The 15,917-nt window shown below is 43.5% G+C and overlaps 1 pseudogene; it reads right to left on the reverse strand.

The window, feature by feature from the left end:
- On the reverse strand, positions 591-1,057 carry Gm35106 (predicted gene, 35106; annotated as a pseudogene).

A 15,917-nucleotide genomic window follows, 5' to 3' on the forward strand; every position in this document is an offset into this window, starting at 1 on the left:
ACATTGTTAGGGCAAAACACAACTCCAAACTCAAAAGTTGTTAAGAGATAGTTTATTCTGAGCCAAATATGAGTGTCTATGACCCACACTGCTGGCTAGTTTTATGTCAACTTGACACAAACTATAGTTATCTGAGAGGAGGGACCCTCAGTTGAGAGAATGTCTCCATAGATCTGGCTGTTGGTAAACCTGTAAGGCACTTTCTTAATTAGTGACTGATAGGGGAGAGCCCAGGCATTGAGGATCGAGCCACCCCTGGCCTGATGGTCCCAGGTTCTATACAAATTACACTGAACAAGCCTGTAGAGCAAGCCAGTAAGCAGCACTCCTCCATGGCCTCAATATCAACTTCTGCCTCCAGGTTCTCCCCAATTTGAGTTTCTGCTTTAGCTTTCCTCAATTGACTGATTCAGGCTATTTAAGCCAAACAAACCTCAAGTTGCGTTTGGTCATGGTGTTTCATCACAGAGATTATAATCCTAACTAAGACACCCAAGAACACAGATTCATGTATGTCCCATCACGGAAGCTGATAGTGGTTACAAAACAAAGTCATAAATGCGTTGAACAAATACATTCTTTCTTTTTTTTTGTCCATAATTAAAACTTTATTGAAAAACTGACACCAAAATAGGAGTCATTGTTGTAGACTTTATAAAATCAAACAATAATTACATTGTCTTGTTAACGTAACTGACGTAACTTGATAAGGCTTTCTGTGAAAAACACAAATTCAGGAACTTGTGTAGATGATTAGTGTTGCTTTCTTCTAAATGAACAGCCTTCTGTGAGCCTGGCTTTTCCTCCTGTGGGCTGGCACAACACAGTTGAACAACCCACACAAACACTGTCTGAGCATGGCTGAAAACTGTAGTAATCGTGTAGCAACCTGGACATTTCACATCCATGAAGTAAGAATTTGGGCTCTAAACCAGCCGTTTCATCTTACGGCTTTTTTCTTCTCTTCCAAGGAAGGATGTAATAGATCTCTAGCCAGAGGCATGGCGGACGGCTCCGCAAGCGCGGCCGCTCCAGATCACTGAGATGAGCTGCTCGCAGACCAAATACATTCTTGGGGAGGGCAAGGAGGTGGGTTGCACCCCTAAATGGAAAAACTGTTACAGGTTGCAGATACTCTGGGATGACTGACATTCTTATCTTTAGAATGGTGGAAGTTAGTGGTTTGCTAAGGATACAATGTTAATGTTTTACTTGATTGTCAGAAGGAGTTCAGCCAGGGGCTGGAGATAGGTGGCTGTCTTAGGGTTACCTTTGCTATCTTGAAACACCATGCCCAGAAGCATGTTGTGGAGGAACGGGTTTATTTTACTCACACCTCCTCATTACTCATCATTTAAAGTGAGGGTAGGAATTCAAGGAGGGCAGGAACCTGGAGGCAGGAACTGATGCAAAGGCCATCAAGAAGAGCCGCTTACTGGCTCACTCCTCATGGCTTGCTCAGTCTGCTTCCTTACAGAACCCAGGACCACCGGCTCAGGAATGGCACCACCCACGATGGGTTGGGCCCTCTCCCATCAATCACTAATTAAGAAAATGCCTTACAGGTTTACCTACAGCTAGATCTATGGAGACACCCTCTCAACTGAGGGTCCCTCCTCTCAGATAACTATAGTTTGTGTCAAGTTGACATAAAACTAGCCAGCAGTGTGGGTCATAGACATTCATATTTGGCTCAGAATAAACTATCTCTTAACAACTTTTGAGTTTGGAGTTGTGTTTTGCCCTAACAATGTCATGTCGACCGAATATTTCTGTTTAGGCTAATGATACTTAAGGTTTGCATTTCTATCTCGAAGTTTATTGACCACATACCCCAAGACTAATCAATCAGCGTCACAGCATAGACCCAGGAGCTAAGACTGGACCTCAAAAATTTCTCAGGACTAGCTTATATAGGAAATAGCAGCAGCGGCAGCAGCGGCGGCGGCGGCGGCAACAACAGCAAAACAGAACAACACACAATGAGCTCATGTGTAGGTGCAGGAAGTGCTGCCCAGTGGTCAGCTCTAACTCAAGATATTTTGACTACCTAGACAGAACAGGGTTTTTTTGTTTGTTTTTGTTTTGTTTTTTGTTTTTGTTTTGAGACAGGGTTTCTCTGTGTAGCCCTGGCTGTCTTGAAACTCACTCTGTAGACCAGGATGGCCTAGAACTTAGAGATCTGCCTGCCTCTGCTTCCAAAGTGCTGGGATTAAAGGCATGTGCCACCACTGCCCGACAACAGAACAGTTTTAACTGATATTTATTCTGCTTGGTCCTAAACAGAACTTATGGTTGCGGAATTTCTTAAAATTAACAAACTTCAGACTATACAGAACATAACAGGGTATATGGTCAGTCTGACCCTGTTGTGAGTCAAACTATTTTTCTGCATCACTGACTGGCAGGCATAGAACAAAATGGCTACAGCTATGCTATTGAGGAAGGCTCCACACTATCTTTTCGTGGGCTCCAGGATAGAACTAGAAAATTAGGTATTTATGGCAAATACTTTTACCCACTGAGTCATCTCTCCAGCCTAGGATTCCTTTTAAGAATATGAATTCGACAAAAGCAGAATTTCCCTGAAGGTACGAGAGGAAGCAGGCAGTGGTGTTGCACACCCGTAGCCCCAGTTCTTGGGAGGCAGATTCATGTGAGTTCAAGGCCAGCCTGGTCTACAGAGTGAGTTCCGCTGCAGCCTGGGCTACACAGAGAAACCCTGTCTTGAAAAATTAAACAAAAATGGGGGGGAACCCCCAAAAGAAATGATAATAATTAGGCTGTTTGAAGTTTTTTTAAAAAGATTATTTATTTATTTATTTATTTATTTACTTTATATTTAAGTACACTGTAGCTTTCTTCAGATATACCAGAAGAGGAAATCAGATCTCATTACAAATGATTGTGAGCCATCATGTGGTTGCTGGGATTTGAACTCATGACCTCTGGAAGAGCAGTCAGTACTCTTAACCACTGAGTCATCTCTCCAGCCCTGAAGTTTTTTTTTTGGTTTTTTGAGACAGGGTTTCTCTGTGTAGCCCTGGCTGTCCTGGAACTCACTTTGTAGACCAGGCTGGCCTCGAACTCAGAAATCTGCCTGCCTCTGCCTCCTGAGTGCTGGGATTAAAGGCGCATGCCACCACACGCAGCTTTTCTGTTTTTGTTTTTTAATGTCTTCATTTTCTTACTGAAAACAATAACTCTGGAAATCTAATGAACATTATAAGTTTGAGCATTTAAACATAAAACCAGAAATAACATGAACTCTTCAATGATGTAGTTGTTTAAACACACTTCTCTATGCATCGTTTCACGTTAGAGGACTGTTAACATCTGCCGGCCCCTAGAATAGCTGTAGCCATTTTGTTCCGTGTCTGTCAGCTATTACATATTGTTGCTGTAACATGGCTACCAGTCACTGATGCAGAAGAATCACTTGACTCAGAGCTAGGTTTTGCTGACCATATCGCCTGTTATATTTAGTATGTTCTATATGACTTTTGTTAATCTTAAGAAAGTCCACAAAGCTTCACTTAGGACCCATCAAATCAAAGGTCAATATGAACAGTTCTGTCTAAAACGGCTTGAGTCAGAACTGACCGCTGACTGGGCAACTTCCTGCACCTGTGTATGAACTTACTGTGGTTTTGCAATATTTTCCTTTATAAGCCTGAGAACAGACTGGTACCACAATTAGGTTCCTGATCCCTTTTTGTGTTCCTGATCTGCTCAGTACTGGGATGTAGGTTCAATAAACTATTCTTGATTAACTGAGATTGGTGTTCTTATGGTTTTTGTGGCAATTTCTGAGCCCCAAGAAGGAGTCCCCTAGTTTACTGTGTTATTTTGCTTTCATGAGTACATGGAAAAATCCATTTGGATTTGGTTGATTGTTTCCCTATTACTAGATTTACGTTAAACATTTTTTCCAGGACTACTCCAAAGATGCTGTGCCTGCACACATGGTTTCCATCAGGCGGCAAGATATTGAGTTAATTTGGCTGTTCTGGAACTCTCCACCAAGCCTGCCTTGAACTCAGAGATCTGCCTGCTTCTGCCTCCCAAATGTTGGGATTAAAGCTGTGGGCCACCACTGCCTGGCTCAACTCCAGTCTTCACGTTTGCATAGCGAGCAGTTTAAACCGCTGAGTCATCTCACTAGGCTGGTACCTTTACATTGTCAAAATTTTAACTATTTATGGCATGATTTTTTTGACCTTACATAGAGCTCTGCGTGTGTGTGTGTGTGTGTGGGGGGGGGGCAGGGCATGGCATGAGAGTGGAGGTGGGAGGACAGCATGTGGGACTTTGTTCTCCCCACACAATGTGGAATCTGATAGTTTCCCCACTGAAAGAGAAGACTTCCTGGCTTCCCTTGTGGATTAGGGAAGCCATTTCTACCCCTGGAAGGAATTTTGGCCACCGGCATATGTCGATGACAAAAGTGTCCCTTTACCATGAATAGACATAGTTCCACCTAAGGTCAGACCAAGGCTCATTTCCAGTTTCTCTGTGGACTGTATAATTTATTCTTCATGAGAGGATTTAGCGCAATGGTTCTCAACCTGTGGGTTGAGACCCCTTCAGAGTTGCCTAAAACCATCAGAAAATAGAGATATTTACATTATAATTTATGACAGCAGCACATTTACAGTATAATGTAGCAATGAAAATAATTTTATAGTTGGGGGGGTCACCACAACATGAAGAATGTAATAAAGGGTTGTAGCATTAGGAAGGTTGAGGAACCACTGAGTGAGATCAATATTCTCTCCAGCCTGGGTTCAAAGCACAACCTAGTGCTTTAAGAATATAACCTAGCCTCTACAAAGGCCTGCACTTACCTTGAAGCCTACAAGGACCATCTTTTCTAAAAATTCCCAAAGCCTCTAAACAACTGATCTAGTTAAGAGATATGCTTAATTGCTGTATGTGTTGATCTAGAGATCTGTCCATCAAAGAAAGGAGTGGAGCTGGCTTCTTTACTCTTCCTTAATTAGTCCATGTTACATGTAAATTATTTATTACAGATTTGACAAGCTGACTCCTTTCATCTTTCCTCCGTTGGTTGAGCGTATGGAATGAGAATGTAGAAATTTTTAAAAGATTCTGTTAATAGGGTTAATTAAAAAAATTTTGGTTGTTCAGTTTTAACTTTGCAAAATAAGAGATTTACTTTTGACACGGCAGTCACTGACTTGGGTAGTAACATGGGCTGTTTCTAAAATATTTTTCCTGATTCTCACCCCCCCCCCCCCCAAAATCTTTTTTGTGACAGCAACTAGGCTAACATTGCAGCTTAGGAAGGACTGTGACATCATACTGAACAATACTCATTTTGTAACTAAAGGAAAAGACTTCCTGAAAACACATCAGAGGGTACTTTGCAAGAAATTTTAGTTGGACTTAGTTGTAAACACTGTAACATTGACCTCACTGGAGAGAAAAGTCCTGCATTGGTGATGGCTATTTTGTTTCTGTCTAGTGGCATACATACTTCAGAAACAGATGTTGCTCATCTACTGCTCCTCCAAACCATCACAAACAAGATTTTTTTTTCTACCAGTCAATAAACAATTTAGAGGTGTTTACATTCCTAAGTTTTTCAGCTACTTTAGAAATGAGTACATTGGAATACGAACAAAATTGCTTTTGGTAGTTCACACTGTTTTCATGTGTATCTTTGGATTCTCAGAAGCAACCAAGTTTCTAGTTACAGTGTTCCCGGAGATCAGTGGAGTGCTGGCTGGATTACTATTTTGTATTTAGATAAAAGGACAGTTTACACCTAAATTTTAAGATTTCAGTCGAGTGGTGATGGCTCAAGCCTTTAAATCCCAGCACTTGGGAGACAGAGGCATGCTAGATCTCTGAGTTTCAGCCACCCTGGTCTACAGAGCCCCAGAGCATCCAGAAATAGAAACACCCTGTCTTGAAAAGAGAAAAAAAAATAAATAAATATAATTGTAGGTACTGTAGTGACTCGTTTATAATGCCAATTTTACTATAGGTAGTCAGCGTGGCTCGGCTTTAAACTTAAAACCTCGACACCTAGACGTCAGCCTATAGTATTGGTAAAGCATGCTATTTTCTAGTGTGTTGTGTGGGATTTGCGGACACTCAGTCCCAACGTGGACTGTGGGAGAGAAAGCTGTTTCTGCTCTCCAGTAAAGCGTTTGGGAACATTCAAAATGCCAAGGCCATGACATCACATGTTCTTTATCTTCTTGATAGGAAAGCTGGTAAATGTTCTGGGGCAAGTGAATTTTGTAAACAGGTCATTACGAAGATATTAACAAGGTTTACGGGAGCCTGGTAAGACCTTCGTCACCACAACTCAATAGGGCACTGGAGAGATCAGGACTGGACAGCCGCACTGTGCCCCAGGGAACTGGGGGAGGCAGGGCAACTCCTTCCCCCCCACCTCCACCCAACTCGCTGACCACGTGGTACCGCAGAGCGGCAGACAAGCGACGTTAGTGTCCCCTGCCCCAGCTAGGAAAAGCCGCGGCTTTTCCGCCAGAGAGCATACGCTGGGACTAACAAGTTTCGGGTTGGGACTCATCCAGCCCCGAGGAGTGTCCACTGATCAGTTTCTGGGAAAGCCAGCAGGGAGCCGCGCTGGGCGGGGGAGAGAACCGGGTGGAGCGGAAGTGCACAAACCGGAAGCCGTCATCTAGCCCCGCCCACCCGCTCGCGCGGCGCCCTCCTCCCATCCTGTGGGCGTGTCTAACTCGCTCTCTGGCTTCTGTCCCTGCGAGCGCTGACGCTGCTCCTCTTCTGGTCCCCGCAGCGCCAGCCTCCTGTGACGCCAATAGCCGAGTCCTTATCCAGTCTGGCCGTGGGCCTCGGGGGTGGGCTGAGTGACCAGTTGCTTCTCCTGTGCCTTGGCCTCCAAGCACTTAAATTGAACAGTTTTTAGAGTTTCTTCAAACTTTAAATGTACCCATTTCTTGTGTGAAACTATTATTAATCCCCTCCCAAGCTGGGGGCTTCCGTTGAAAGGAAACAACAAGAAAATAGGTCAATTAGATGTATTTGGAAACGTTGAGCTGTATTTATGCCTTCCCTCTAAACTGGAGAGAGCGTGGAGGCTTTCTGTAAGAAGGCTGGGATAAGACACCTTAGCCTAGCTTGAAAAGATTAATGTAATTTTTAATTTTCTTTTGGATTGTCCTATCCAAGTATTGCGTCTTGAAAGGCTGGACATGAAAAGCAGCTGAGTTTTAGAGAATAGTTAATTGTCTTAAAAAGGCCAGAAGGCTAATTTAAGTGAACAAAAGCCACCGCCTTCAGGCCAACTTGAATAAGGCGCCTTTAAATAAGCGGTGTCTGAGTGTGCCCCACCCCCACCCAGGCTCTGCCTGCTTTTGTCTTTTTTCTCTTTACTACTGTTATTAGTTCACTTCCTAAATTCCCTTTTGTCTCGACTCCCCTCCCTATTGCCACTTCCTTTGTTTTGTTTTCAACACTATCAGATCTTTGGCTGCTTTCCTGATGATTGAGCTGTCCTTTTTATCCTGCCCTTTAAATCCCCACAAACCTAAATTGCAGGGTTAAAGAAAACATGTTCATAAGGGTGTCAAAAGACAAAGAATTTTCATATAGTTGTTTTGTGTATAAGTCTAGAATTGGGCAACATTTCATCTATAAAATGGGTGTTCTGATAGACGGAGGCAGAATAAGTTAGTTTTATGAAGAATGGAGTGCTGATGACCCGTGAAAGAGCAAACCGATTAGACATTTCACAGTGACTGTTCTTGTAAGGCAGGAGTGGAATTCTGACAGTTGACAAAAACAAGCAGACAAAACCCCCAAACCTAATTGGTTAACATTATTTTACTTCAGGTCGCCTTTAGTGTTAGAATAGAGAGAACTGACTGGTTCCTGTTGAGACCGACCAGTCAGGAACTTGCTCCAGACTCTTGGGAAGATCAGTTTAGATTTGGAGATGTGGAATTGATGTAACTGATTCCATTTTTATATTCAGTTGGTTGTATTCTGGCCTAGTACAGGCCATTTAAAAATTATTCTCTTATACTGTACAGAACAGTTTCCCCTCTCTCCGCTTCTCCCAGTCTCCCCTCTCCCCTAGATCCATTGCTTCTGTTTCCCTTGAGAAAAAAAGCAGGCCTCCCAGGGATATCAACAGAACTTGGCATAACAAGTTACACACAAGTTGCAATAAGACTGGGCACAGACCCTCAGATCACAGCTAGAGGAGGAATTCCACTAGGAGAAGGGTCCTAAGGGCCGACAAGAGTCAGGGACAGTCCCACTCCCGCTGTTAACAATCATAACATTTATACAGAGGACCTAACTCAGACCCATACAGGCTTCCTGATTGTCGCTCCAGTCTCTGAGCCTCAACAAGCCCTGTTTAGTTGATCTGTGGGCTGTGTTCTCATGGTGTCCTTGACCCCTCTGGGGCCTACAATCCTTCCTCCTCTTCCTCAGGGCTCTCTGAGCTCCCACAGGCCACTGTTTTTTGAGGAGGGTTTTTTTTTTGTTGTTGTTGTTGTTGCTGTTGTTGTTTTGAGCAGGGACAAAAAGTTCACATGCATATGGAGGCTGGGGCTTTAGCTCAGTTAAGGCCTCCCTTAACATGGGTGAAGCCTTTGACAGAGATGCTTCCCACTTTCTACTGTGGATGTTCGGTGAAAGGAGAGTGCCTGGGTGGATGGAGAGGGAGAGGTGGGCCAGCTTGGAATGGGAAGTGGGGATTCTAAGTGTAAATTACTTAGAATCTAGAACAGGAGAAAGTCCAGCGGGATGAACAGTGGTTTGAAATGTTAGAAAACGGAATTCCAAATTAAAAACAGTTATTGTGGGAAACACACGTTTGTGATGTGTTTCCTCCAGGGATTTAAATCAAGTTGCAACTCGAGCTACCTCAGAAGTAATTAACAGCACTTGTGTGACAACCTGAGTTTGATCCTGGACCCCATATGGTGGAAGGGGAAAACGGACTCCCACAAGTTGTCCTCTGACCTCCACATGAGTGTGCTCCCATCCTACAAAATAATATGTAATTTAAAAAAGAGAAGCTAATGTCTAATGTAAAACAGGTAGTCGTTAACTAAAATATAATAGTGTTGGCTTGACGTCCTAACTCATAAATCAAAAATGTTGATTTTTAATGATAGTTGGTAGCTGGATAATGAAAACAGAAAAAATAAATAAATAAAGGGGGTGGGGAGGAGTGGGGGTCCTAAACCTTTTTTTTTTCCTAAGATAAATGGTTCCTGGATCTGTGTATTTTGGCGTGCCTATGTCTGTATCATCATAGAAGCTCTGTTAAAAAAAAATTCTGCCTTCTATGGTAGAGACTCTTAAACTTCATTCTTTCAGGAGTAAATCACAACATTTGAACCCGCATCCCAGAATGGGAGAAAAAGAAAGTTTGCTTAGTTGGGGGAGAGTTTTGTGTGCCTATAGGACTTTGCTCTCTGTACTCTATGCTGTACTTTAAGACAGTGGAGGGGAAGGGGACAAGAACCTTATTAAGTGTTAGTTTTTGTAGCTTTAAACAACAAATAAAAATAATTATTGGATGACATTTATCTTTAAATGTCAACAATGCTGCTGACATTTTCTCTGGTAGAAGTGTAAAACAGACATGAAATAAGATCTTTGCATGTAAAGTGCCAAGGAAAAGGTGAGTGTACAGTTGATTACCACATTCGTGCAATACAATCTGAAATGAGCTTAAAAGGGCAAGGCCTAGTACCAGTATCCTTTAGCCCCACACCTGGTGGGTGCTCTCAGGCCAGGGGTGTAGCTGAGAGGTGCAAGAGGAATGCTCCCTCCATCCATTCAAGGAAAGTTTGTCAAAGATATGGGTTGGGTACTAGGCCAGGGAGGCCTAGTAACAGTAACGGTCCACTAGTGGCCCGCATACCTTGGTGGTAAGCAACAGGTCTCTAATTGGACTGAAGACCCGCTCAATATGAGTTAAATCATGCCTGGTACTGGGAACCTAGCTAACAACCCTGTGCTGGTGAAGTCATGGTCTTAGAGGAGAACCTAAAACCACCACTTCACTAAGTCAGAATCAACTCTCACTCACTTTAACTATTTGTCCTTGTACCCACAGATAAGTGTGGTTCTCATCCCCCATCAAGGAAACTTCCCTTTGCAACAGATGGAGAGAGACCTTACAGAAAACCACAACCAATCAGAATGCAAGGTTGTGGAACCCAGTCCCAATGCATGTGTCTACAAAACACTCTAGCATCTAAGGCTCAAGGAACGTTGCAGAAGAGTGGGAGACAAGCCTGTAAGAGCCAGAGGAACACAGAGTTTGCTGTGAGTTGGTGACTCCTAGTAATTTCAGAATATACACCTATAAAGTCCCATGACAGCCTAAGCTGAGCTGAGCAAGGACAACAGTAGACTTGCTTATGTAGATGCGGGGAAGACCACGAGTTCTCAGTTCTACCCAGAGAGCTACAGGCGGCCAAGGACTGCTGAGAATGGTGGAAAGAGTCTTCCCCAGGGAAGATCACATCACTTGGTTATCCAGTACCAAATGGTCTGCCATGAAAAGATACAAATAACTACACATACTGAGCAGGCTGCATTTATGTATTAGGATATATATATATCCTAATATATAATGTGTGTGTGTGTGTGTGTGTGTGTGTGTGTGTGTGTGTGTATGTGTATGCATGTGTATGTATTAAAGAAAAATAGAGGTCATGAATTTGAAAGAGAGCAAGGAGGGATATACAGGAGGGTTTGGAGGGAGAAAATGTGAAGAGGAAATGATGTAATTATAATCTGGAAAGAGTAAGTGATTTTTTTTTTAAAGTATGAGGCTGTATAAGATGCCTCAGTGGATAAAGACACTTCTTGCCAAGTCTCAAGCCTGAGAATGATCCCAGAGACTAGACTCACATGATAGAAGAACCAAACTGACTCCCAGCAGCTGTCCTCTCAGCTACACACCTGAACTATGGCAGGTAAGATTCTCCTCCCCATAATAGATAGATGTTTCTAAAAAAATTAGGAGCCATGTTTTGGCAGTTCTATTTACATGGTGGCCAAACAGCTCACATTCAATTCAGAAGAATTTTTAGTTAGTTATTTTCTCAAAATGAACACAAACACATCACACCTCCAATTTGTCATCTTTGACCAATGAAACCCACATGTGGGCTCCCATCCCCACCCCATCCCCAGCTCCATGGAACATATCTGGAATTAGGATGTAGCTGTGGTTCTTAAAAGGGTTGCTAATATATGTATGTCCCTTTGAAGAGACTGGCTCTTGTCATGAGGGAGTGCATGCAGTCGTTGCCCAAGTAAAATCCTTCAACTGAGAATGCTTGCTTGCTTTTGCTGTTTGTTATCTGGGTGTATTTGTTTCTGTGAATAGTCAGAGGAGGCCTGGCTGTTAAAATACCCCAAAGGTCAGAGTGGAAGGGAAGTGGGGCACTTGCTTCAGCTGAAAAGTTACAGGACTGGCACAGGACTAGTAACCAAGGTGCAGATTCTCATGCAATGTTTTATTTATTTTATTACATTTTTGTTATTTTATGTGCTTGTGTGTATGTATGCAGGTGTTCAAGTGCCACAACATGGAGATCAGAGGACAACTTGCAGGAATGGTTCTCTTTCCAACATGTGGGAACTAGGGATTGAATTTAGGTCATCATGCTTGACAAATGTCTGTCATCACCTGCTAAGCCACCTCACTGGCTCTTCAGACAGTACTCCAAAAACATATGCTTAATGCTAGGAGATCTATAAGAAAATATCAAATTTCAAGTAATTAGCATATTATTTTCCTAGAGATGTTGTGTGGGAAGCCACATGTGCCGTTGCAGAGTGGCACTGACTACTGCTGGCCACCACGCATAAGTTTGGACAAACAACCAATGTGTACATATGCAGTAAAGTTTTTTGCAAAGACACTGCCTGGCCCGGGTATGATAATGAGGCTTTGAGTGTATAACCAATCAGATGTGAGACATGCAAATGAGGTATGATAATGAGGCTCTGTGAGGTACAGAGAGAGAGAGAGTAGCCAATCAGATGAGGAACATGCAAATGAGGCGTAGTGCATAACCAATCTGGGTGTGAGACACGCCTCTCCTAGGCCTATATAAGCAGCACCAGTTCTGGGCTCGGGGTCTCTTCGCCTCTACAATCAAGCTCTCCCAATAAACGTGTGCAGAAGGATCCTGTGGCAGCGTCGTTACTGCTGGCCAGTCCGGAGCGCGCAAGAATGTTGTATCCAAAAATCTAGTTTCTAAAAGAGATTTAGTCATTCACTCTAGGAAATGGACTTTTTCAGAAAGAAAGGTAATGTCTGTTTCTCAAAGTTGTGGTGACCTTGTTTCTTGGCATACAGTTGCCTTTCATTTGTCTCTGTTCTCATAAAATCTTCCTGTGTCTCTGTAGTCTCGTCTTCCCACAAAGATACCAGGCATTGGAATTAGGACCCATTATAACTCAGAAGGACTTCTTTTCAACCTAATTATACCTGCAAAGACCAATCTTTTGAGCAAGGTCACTCTTTGGTGCTCTTGGTAGATGTGAATTTGGGAGAGACTGTATTCAATATTGTAGATAGGGTTGGTATCAAAGATTAATCCCTTTGCCTTAGGATCCAAGGTGGCTCAGCACAAATCTACTCCATCTATGTCTTAAGTTTCATCCTTAAATCAACTATAAATATAAGTATTAAGTACATTCTGTATTAAAGGAAGTTGCCCACTGACAGGAGTTGCTGCCCATCAGCTCTGGGGCCTGACAATGAGAAGCCTGCTCTCTTCGTTCTTTCCTAGAGGGTTTGCCCCTCACCCACTTCAGCATCCCCATATCCATGCAATGACTCCTAAGATATCTTTCCGGCTACAATTTGCTTCTGAGTTCTAGACTTCTTTTTCCAGTGGTTTCTGGACAGTTCGATACACCACTCAGTAGGCACCTTAGATTTTTAGATTGCTTTCTATCTTAAAGAAGTTTTTAGGTTTTCCTCTTCCCGTCACTGACTCTTTTATTGACATCCTCATCACAATGACCCCCAAAGCATTCTCTAGAGCATTATCTCACTTCTTCCCCCTTCCTCTCATAGCATCTCGCTGGGGACCTCCTTGAGAGGATTCTGCTTCTTAGGCTTTCATCAGCATTAGCCTGTGCTTACAACTCTTTCTAGGGAAGTCTATGCCTATTGTGAGAAATACGAATGGCAACTGGGCTGCTGGTTAGACATCAAGTGTATTTTGGATCAGAAAGTACAGTAAGTTACGGATAACTTTAGAGTTGTCAGCGTGACTGGGACACTGTGTTTTGATGCTTTAGTATTGTCAAACTCGGTCAATCATGCAGATTCCTTCTATTCACTCATCTGTCCCTCTGCTTTCCTAGTATACTGGGAAACTCTGCTCCACAGACGATGCTCTTTCCCTGCAGTCCTCAATAGGACAGCTGGCATAGGCCTCTGCCTTTGAGCCTGCTTCTCCTGATGGCTTCTAGACCGTCTCTACCTGCCCTACTTCCAACTCATATATTACACCATCCTCTATACCTCCATAATGTAGTCATTTATGTAGCCCAAGTTCTTTCACTATGTGTGTGTGTATCTGTGTGAGTTTGACATACGATAGAGTTATCTGGGAAGGGGAGCCTCACTTGAGACAACGCCTCCATCAAATGCCTTGTAGGCAAGACTGTAGGACACTTCCTTTTCCTTCTCCTTCTTCCTTTTTCTTTTTCTTTTTTCTTTTTTTGGTTTTTTTTTTTTTTTCGAGACAGGGTTTCTCTGTATAGCCCTGGCTGTCCTGTAACTCACTTTGTAGACCAGGCTGGCCTCAAACTCAGAAATCCGCCTGCCTCTGCCTCCCAAGGGCTGGGATTATAGGCGTGCACCACCACGCCCGGCTTTTGTAAGGCATTTTCTTGATGAATGGTTGATGTGGAAGGCCTCATCTCACTGAGGGTAGTATCACAATTGGGCCAGTAGTCCTCGGAGAAAGCAGACCAAGCAAACCATGGGAGCAAGCCAGCAAGCAGCACACCTCCATGGTTTCTGCTTTAGTCCTGGCATCGAGTTCCTGCCTTGACATCCCTTCTTGACGTGTTGCGCTCACCTCCTCCGGCAAGGAAAAAACGCAACACGGTCGGATTCTTCTCAACAGCTTTATTGCAAGAACGCCTCGGTGCTACGGGAACCCAGGGAGGACTGCCTATATACACCCCAGCACTGGGGAGGGCTATGTGCCCTCCTGGGATTGGTCAGTCTGCCGGCACTTTAATTTGCATGCACCCGCTTGGGAGGGGTTGGTGCCAGATTCGGGCTAGCGCCTGCGCAGTGGCATTGTTTACGGCAACGGTGTACAGGAGACCAGTGCCATCTTTTAGGCGCTGGCTGCCTACATTGATGGACTGTAACTCTAAGCTGAAATAAACCCTTTCCTTTCCAAGTTGATTTTGGCCACAGTGTTTATCATAGTAATAGAGAGCAAAGTAGGGCAAGTTGTCTCTCACTTTCTGAAGCAACTCCTGATGTTGATATTTAAGTTTATGATTTCAGCAGCCAGCCTTTATGGTTTCCTACTCTATTGGTCATTGTCCTTTAGTATAGCAGCCACCTGTGGATGACTAATTTTGCCCTACCTATCTGGTCTGCCAAAATCAATGGCGGTTTATTGTGTAGTGTTTCTGTGAGGCCACAGCTTTTAAGTTCAGACTCCATGTTAGAGAACCTGACCTAAGTTTGAACTCAGATAAACTAACAGGCCTGTACCTAGCATTAGTTTCCAAGTTGCCCCCCAACAAAACCTGAGCCTAGCTTCAGTCTCTAGGCTAACCCCCAGCAAGACCAGCGTCTCCAGGTTACATCTTCAACAAGACATTTTTAGGTTATTACCCCAACAGACCTGCACCCCCAGATTACAAGCCCACCCCCCTGCCTAATGACTACCAATGCAGAGGGGAACCGAAATTAAGTTTAGATATGACTCCCAGAACCACCCAATTATGTTAAAGGCCACAGTAGCTTTCCAATTAGATGCTTGCCCACATACTCCCTGCTTGCTGCTTACTATAAAGCCTTGCCCTTATAGATATTTGGGGCTCCACCACCACCAAAACCGTCCTGCATGACAGCAGTGCATTGGAGGGGCCTGAGTTAGCTTGAATAGAATAAAGATCCTACTGTGAGTTGCATCAGATCAGCTCCTGTCTGTTTTTCTTTTTGGGGTGGGGGTATCACTAACATTTCCCTGGCACTACGTTTCCTGTTCCATCTTGAATTAGCACCTATGATGACCTGTATAAGACTCTTAGAGGGTCTGCATTAGCATTCTTTCATGGAGGGAAGAGAAGAGGCTCACAGGCTTAAATAAGACTAAAGTAAAAAGACTTTCCTGGGGAAGACATAAAGACATGTCCCTATTCACAGGGATCTATGTAATCAGGCACCAGAAGTAAATATAACATTTATTCACCTGATGTAATTGTTGTTTGAAGACTCACTGCCTCCATCTGCTGACCTTCTAACCTATGTACAATGTTTTTTTGTTTGTTTGTTTGTTGCTTTTTGTTTTGTTTTGTTTTCGAGACAGGGTTTCTCTGTGTAGCCCTGGCTGTCCTGAACTCACTCTGTAGACCAGGCTGTACCTAGGCCTAGAATGTTTTCAGCCTCTGAGGCTTACTTCTGAATAAACTCACCCTTTCTAGTTCTTTCTGAGCTCTAGCTGGCTGATTCAACTCAGCTGTTCTGGCTCAAACTCCTCTCCAAGCTGACTGACTCAGTCTGGCTTTTCTTCAGTTTCTCCTGAACTGTTCTGCTTGGCCTCAAACTAACTCTAGCAATCTGTTCTGATCTTCGAGCTGCTCCCCATTCTCTGGCTCGTGTTGCCTTCATCTGTGTCTAGCTTGTTCTCTCTCTGCATTCTGTCTCT

Source organism: Mus musculus, chromosome 3, assembly GCF_000001635.26.
Source record: "Mus musculus strain C57BL/6J chromosome 3, GRCm38.p6 C57BL/6J".
NCBI classification, from domain to species: Eukaryota; Metazoa; Chordata; class Mammalia; order Rodentia; family Muridae; genus Mus; species Mus musculus.